Here is an 8174-nt window from a genome sequence, read left to right on the forward strand (position 1 = left end):
GCATTCGTAACACAGTGCAGCACATCAGCCGGAAACCTAAATCCCCCAAAATGCTGAAAAACGTAGACTCTTTTCCCTACCAGCTGTTGTAAAATGCTTTGATTATTTTCCACTACATACATTACAGAGTACATTAGTGCATCTGTAATTAGGCATCCGAGACAAATGAAGATTTTTCTTTATGAACACCGGCACAAAGATGCCTATGCTCTGAAAGGCAGGTACTTCCTCTGAAAGCAAAAAAAAAGTTTGTGTCTGCATCCCTCACCAGCTCACTGGTGGAGAACATTTTATACCTCCAGGCTTGCTGGCCTGGTCTCAAATGGTGATTTCTGGTAGAATAAAGAGCAGAAATATCTGTAAACTCCAGGAAAATGGTCGGTGGCTGACTCCTTTGCAGTGTGTCTTTGTTGAGCTTGTCAGATTTTACAGAACAAGTATCGGCATGTTTCATATGTGCTGAAGGACTGGTATTTTCCCCTTGAGTACACTAGCTAATCTCACCGTATTAAAGAAATTTGCATGTATTGGAGCACTTGCCTAGGGGCCCACAGGCAGTATTCTCCATATTTCATCGAGACTGTGATTCCTATTGGCAATAGCTTCAATTAAAGCAATAAAAATACAACTTACCACCAGCCATTCTGCTGTCAGTATTAGAGCTGTGCTCTTCCCTCAGCAGGGCTGGATCTGTTCCGTGTATGCACAGGAGATGTGCAAGTGGATCTCTGAATAATGAAGTAAGACTTAAGCCACTATATCAAATTAACAACAGGCCACACCTTTTTTCCTGGTAACTTCCTAGAGCTGCCAATTTTTAAATTGTTTTTTTCCTTTATGCCAGTAGGGAAACTGTACACAAAAATGTGCTCTCTCAGAGCTGTATCAGCAAGACTGAAAAAGTAGAGAAGTCAGAATTACGGTTCCTACAACAGTTTCCATTGTACAGTGTGTTACAGTTAAGTCTTCCATAAAACATCTCTCCAACACCAAGGAATGCAACAAATAATTCACCAACAGTGTAAAGAGGAATTTCCATTTTCTTTTAATCCATGCACCAGACATGATGATAGCACTATGGGATACTGTGTTTTATATGCATGTTGTGTTCAAGTACCAAAAGAACGACTTTTATTCAAAAGAGGAATAACTGTTGCCACTAACTCTGGATTTCCATGGGTTTTGCTCCTTCTAAAATACAATAGTGGGTTAGTACTTCTGTACTGTACAGTCCATGATATTTATGCAGTGAATTTTAGAGTAAAATGGATCAGAGGTCAAAGTGTGCCTTTCCTCGTCACAGAATGGGAAGGTATGTACTTCACAACACAGAGAAGGAGAATTCTGTATCTTGGCATACTAAATGTTACTGGTTTTGTTACAAAAAAAATTGTGTGCTATTTCCCTTGTGTACTGCTATGAAATCCATGCATACAATGTACTGCAGCGCAGCCTGGTAACAAGACAGAGAGACCCACCTCATACAGGTGGCGCGAGAATTAATTAAAGTGCAGAAGGCTCTTTAATTGCAGTCACTTTTATACAATTACTGAAATCTGTTCAATCACGCTGCATACTTCAGTGCCCACCCCAACATACAGCATTTCTACATTCATTCTCTGCAACCTTTTATGCATATTACACTGTGTGCTCTGTTAAGGTCACCACCCAATACACTATGCTTTCTTCAATTAGCTACTGACTTTCAGTTTTAATAAAAGGTGTTATTCTTCTAGTGAATACTCAGGATTTTTGTAATATAGCCATTTAAACTATTGCTTCCCAATTCACTGAAGCAAAAGGATTCCACATTGAGGGCTGAGTCTTCTTGCCAACACTTACTGAGATGAATTGGATAAATCAGCGAAATTACATCTGTTTGCAGGAGGAAAAAAATAGCCAACACCATTTTTCACAGGCAGAACTTTCTATCTGATTTCAGGGAGGGAAAGCCTCCTCCAGCTCAGCAACACCCAGTTTGCAGCGTGGAACGTTAATCAGCTCCAAAAGGAGTATTTTCCTCCTCCTGGGAGGAAACCCTAGCAGTTAGTCAAAACCAGTGTTAATGGATATGTGCCAATACTATCTGAAAAAAATACTATTCATATACTTCCATGCAGTCTTATTTTTCAGTATTAATTGAACAGTGGAACAATGTTTTATTTATATATACATACATATAATAGATGAAACTTGAAACCAGAATAGGATTTTTATTTACAAATTAGCCATGCAAAGTGTCACAAAAATTATCTTAAAATTTCTGAGTGTTTGTATCTCCAGCCACCTGTCACAATCAAATTCAAAGGATTAATCAGCAGAAATTAAAACATCTATTCACATGTTTGCGAAGGTAAAAAGGCTTGCAGACACATCATTCGCACAGAAAGATTATGTTAGGTATTAAAGAGGTCAGTAGGGAAGGGATAAACTTTATCACATTAAGCTGAAAAGCTCTTGAGGTATGAAAGGTCTGCGTCTTTTAACAGTGCTTTTCTTTTAGCCATAAATATGCAATGGTGGTATTTGAATTTAAGGCTGTTTGAGAAAGCAGAACTATATATGAACGTGCACTGTTGCTGTATCAGTGATGCAGCAGTCCTTCAAAGTACTATGACATTAAGGTTCACTTATAAGACTATGAATTGGATATATTCATGGTGAAAATACTGTTTTTTCTATTTTGAAATGAATTCAAGCGTTATTAGCCAGCTGTCAGACAACATGGAACTAAAATTGGAATTCCATCACTTTTGTTTGTCTGTTGCAATAAGCGACACATTGTTCTCCTGAGAAACACAGATATTCTTTCTTGCCAGGCATTGCTTAATGTTGCTCTTGTTGAGCAGTACCACCAGATGATGCCGATGAACCCAACTTAAGAAAACAGGGACCAAAGCCTCTATTGGCACAAGGGGGCACAACTTCGGCGGTGTTGTGAAGCCCATGGCACACACAGCATGACTATCACCGTAACTCAGCAAAACTATCAATTGTCTTTGTACTGAAATAACAGCTTACAGTCTTCTGTGATACAAGTACTTATATCCATCAGGTGACATGTAGTCAGGATTTCTGGAGGGGCTGGGTAATTCTGAAGTGTTATTTCAGTTGCTCAGCACACCTCAGGGTCACGTTTAACATACCAGACAGCAAATGTTTTAATGATTCTTTCGCTGTAAAATATACTCATTATTATACATACATGTAGAAACTCATATAAATGTACTCATTATTATACATACATGTAGAAAATCATATACTATTTGTAGAAGGGATGAGACATGCTACTTGAATGGAATGTTAGTATTTCACATTCAGTTTTCAAATGTATAAATAAATATGCAACATACAATGACTCACCAGTTTTTAACACCGAGTTTCCAAAGTTTAGGAGAAAGTAGTTTATATTTTACTAGAGATTTTTTCAGATGTACTGTATCACTGCACTACTTAATTTAGGCATAAAACAGCAGTGGGAGGAAGAATTAGTCTTACAGATGTAACCTGACTTCAGAAGAGATTAAGGCCAGTTATTTACACCAGTATATCCCCCACAGATTTGCTAGTCTGTAGTAAATCTGAACGTAAGTGTACATCTGGAAATAGCCAACAAGACAATGAAAGTCATTATAATTCATATAGACCTTATAATAATTCATATAGACTTTGCTTACCCATAGTTTTGTCCAAGGCATCCTTCTGTAATTATTATATTGGAAGCTAAGAATAATTACCTTTTGATGTTTTATAAAGTCAAGGCAAAGACAGATGATGTATTTGATAAGCTACTTCAGATCAAGAAACCAAAGACCTTACTAATTCCTCATGTAAGCATGTGCAATTTAAATGAATGCTCTCCACCCACTGGTATCAGTTGAATTTAGGCTCATCTCCATCATACAGAGATTTCATCATGAAAACACATTTTAAAAATTCAAAAACGTCTGTGTTGCATTCCTGTGTTTCTCTTTTGCAATATTATTCTTTGTCCTTTGGAAACTAGCATTGGTTTTGTACTGTACTATATAAGTGTAGTTTTAAAAAGTTTGTCATTATTTTGTAATGAATGCTAGAAATCAATGTTCACATAAATCAATAGACAAGTGTACAAATTGGAAAAAATCTCAAGTATGGTGAAGTTGTCATTTTTAGGTACAAATATACATTATCAATACAAAAATAATAATAATAAAAGAAAGAAAGAAAGCCTGTGGTGTTCTGTCTGTAAACAGCTTTCATGTTGTACACGTTTAAGCTAGTTGTATAAGCGTGTGAGCTTTAATCAAGCTATTTCTGTTCTCAGTTCTCCAGTTCCTGAAGAAGAGACCAAGAAGTTGTAAATCCATTCAGGAGGCAGTATAGCCAAACTGTACATGCAAAAAGGATTCTCAGGTGAAGGATATATGAAGTGACTCATAGTAGCCATAGAAGAGTGGAATTTCATTAAAACCTGTAAATTCTGCATAGTTCCTTTCTTCTTCTCCCCATTGGCAGAAGTGCAAAACCCAGAGCTGGGTCCTTTGAATTCCACTTCCCATTTACTCCTCCTGCAAATCAGACAGTTTATCCTAATATCCAGCCTCACAAATTCAGTGTCAGGGCCCTGAGCACACTTCCCCGCCCCAGGAGTTCAGCTGGCCACATCCAAGATAAGCTGATAAGATCTGTTTTGAAGAAAAACCTGGAAAAAGCCACAGTGAGGCTTCTTCCCATGGGATCTGCTTTGAAGCTGAAGCTCTCACTCTTGAACCAGACACATATCATGGCACCTGATGGAGTGCACGTACAAGTGCAGTGGGAACTGCCTGATGTCATTGTGATGCCATTTTTGATTGTCTTTGAAATGCTGTGGTGATCTGGGGACGTTCCAGAACACTGGGAAAAGACAAATGTCGCTCCTGTCTTCAAGGAGGGCAAGAAGGAGGGCCCTGGGAACAGCAGGCCAGTCGGCCTCACCTCAATCCCTGGGAAGGTAGTGGAGCAAATAATGCTGGAAACCATTTCAAAACACAGTAAGGACAAGAAAGTGACTGGAAATAGTCAGCATGAATTTGTGAAAGGGAAATCATGCTTAACTGACCTGATAGCCTTCTGTGGTGTGATGGCTGGCTTGGTGATAGGGGGAGAGAGCTGATGTTTAGCCTGGCTTCAGTTAGGCTTTCAGCACTGTCTCCTGTAACACTCTTACAGACAAACTGAGCAGGTACAGGCAAGGTAAGTAGACAATGAAGTGGGTTGGAAATTGGCTAAACGACTGGGCCCAGAGGGTTGTGATCAGTGGCTCAAAGTCCAGCAGAAACCAGTCACTACTGGCGTATCCCAAGGGTTGATACTGCACCCAGTACCAATTAACCTCTCTATTAATGAGCTAGGCTATGGGACAGAGTGCACCCTCAGCAAATTTGTAGATGATACAGAACTGGGAGGAGTGGTTGTTAGGTCAGATATTTCTGATGTCATTCAGGGGAACCTCAACAGGTTGGAGAAATGGGCAAATAGGAACTTCAAGATGTTCAGTAAAGGGACACGCCAAATCCTACATACAGGGAGGAACAACCCCATGCACCAGTACTGAACACTTCAGGAGCTGACTGGCTGGAAAGCAACTTTGCAGAAAAGACCCGGGAGTCTTAGTGAACAAGTTGACCATGAGCCAGCAATGTGTCCTTGTCATAAAGAAACCTTACTGCGTCCTGGGCTGCGCTGGGAGAAGTGTTGCCAGCAGGTGGAATGAGGTGGTCCTTCCCCTTTGCTCAGCCCTAGTGAGGCCACATCTGGAGTGCTGGGTCCAGTTCTAGGCCCCCCAGTGCAAGAGAGAGGTAGGCATGCTGGAGCAAATCCAGCAAAGGGCCATTAAGATGATTAAGGGCTTGGAGCATCTGACATAGGAGAAGAGGCTATGAGAGCTGGGATTGTCTAGCCTTGAGCAGAGAAGGCTCAGGAGGATCTTATCAAAGTACTTAAATACCTAGCAGGAGACAGTAAAGAAGATGGAGCTAGACTCTTCTCAGTGGTGTCCAGTGACAGAACAAGAGGCAACAGACACAAAGTGAAATATAAGAATTTTGTTTAAATATAAGAAAAAGTTTGTTTACTTTTTATTTGAATGGTAACTGGGCACTGGCACAGATTGCCCTGAGAGACTATGGAGTCTTTATCCTTGGAGATATTCAAAACCCTACTGGACATGGCCCTGAGCAACCTGCTGTAGTTGATTGTGCTTTGAGCAGGTGGGTTGGACTAGGCAATCCCCAGAGCTGCCTTCCAGCCTCAGCAATTCTGTGATTATGCAAGTCCTCCTCAGTGGCTGTCACAGGACCCTTTGACAACATCTTTTCCAAGACACAAACTAAAAAGAAAGTAAGCACCATCAGCATACAGATGTTAGCAGTAAACAGCTGTCCCCTGGGACACCTAGAGATCTAAACTGATCTCCACTGTTTTAAAGTTTAAAAAGAGCAAAGTGAACAACATGCACTGGGAAGCACCAGTCCGTAACCAAAAGACTGGAAAACTCTTCTTTGCAATGCAGTGTGACAGTAATGTGATGGGCAGTAGCTCTCTGGCATTGCGAGGGTATATTGAAAAGCAAGGTACAAAGAGAACTTCAAGAACCCGATTTACTACTTTGCTTCTTTAAAGTCTCACTTCAGGTTTACCTTAGGTAAACCAATACCTTACATGAAGTAGAATACTAAAAACAAACCAAAATCCCCCACCATCACCACCCCAAAAAAATGGAAAGTAAAGCTCTAATTACAAATAATTAACTGTCAAGCAGAATGTCACAGAACAGGACTGGTATGACTGGAAGATGTGTCAGAATGGAATTTCAGAAAAGGATGTAATTTCTTTCTGAATCTCATGAAACAGACCAAAACACCTTCAGCATAAGTGCTGTAAGTACATTTGATTCAACCTTCATGCTGAACTATGGAAATGGCCAGGAATATTTAGCTATGGCAAACATAATATTCCTTTTGTGCCCCCTCCTTACACACTCTACTCTCTCCACAGCCCAGTCATCCAGTATAAGTCAGTTGTCTTGCGCAGAACCTAACTCAAATTCACTATTTTCATATGTTCAGAAAGGCTCTTAAATATACTTCTGCACAGGATCCTCTCACCTGCTTACGAAAGACAGCTACTGCCCACCATTAAAATAAGAACAAAGATAACAGAAATACTGGGAAAGCACATTCCTCTTGTTTATCCAGTACATGTTACATTGATTGTCTAATTAAATTGTCATTTTCTTTGGACAAGACACATGTGCAGAGCAGCACACAATTTCAGTTTCCAAAGAAAGACTGAAAAATGTCAAACTGGGAAACAAGTCACATATACAACTCAGGGTGCAGGGGATCCCTGAGTTGCCCTTTACCTGCAGTAGCTGCAAAGCTTGCTGTGCTAGGTCATGAATGTCATTTTGATAGCTACACAAACAACTTCAAACAAGGACGTATTGTTATATATTCATTAAGCTGTTGCTGCAGCTGGATTAGCTTCAGACACCATCTGATCTGCAGCCCTGCCAGAGAGCCACTGCAGCAACCCTCAGCCTGATCCTATGAGGCACCAAGAAGCCAATCTTACTCACACTGAAAGAAATGGAAGAATCCCCATTTACTGCAGTAAAATAGGTAAGATCCTAACTTTCAGTGCTTCCACTAACACTGTTGTCGTTCAGTGACTCGTGTCCTTTATGTAAGCAGTAGGGATTTTAAAAAGAAAACAAAACCCCAAACCCTCAAACAGAAATAAAATCCTTGATGTAATACCTGAAAACCTAGTTGCCTATCTAGCAGAGCTGACATGGCTACTCTTAAAGTGACTGGATGTTTCCTCTAGCAGCATAATGTCAGCACTGCCACTGTTCCCTTCAAGCAAGAGATTTTCATTTACTTACCTTTCCTCTAACAAATATATTCCTGTAACAAATCTAGAAATAACAAGATTTCTAACTGACAAATCATAAGCCTTTATTATTTTCCCGTTGGCTTAAAAAATAAGAGGTTGGTTGAAACAGTTCCAGTTCTGTGCATGCGTCAAGATCAGAGCTTGCTCTTAACACAGAGCCACCTGCTGACAGCCAAGTATATTGCTATATAGAAAATAATGGATAGACAATATGCAAGTCAATTTTAACCAACAGAAACCTTTTATTCCTA

The sequence above is a fragment of the Falco biarmicus genome, chromosome 3, assembly GCF_023638135.1.
Source record: "Falco biarmicus isolate bFalBia1 chromosome 3, bFalBia1.pri, whole genome shotgun sequence".
NCBI classification, from domain to species: Eukaryota; Metazoa; Chordata; class Aves; order Falconiformes; family Falconidae; genus Falco; species Falco biarmicus.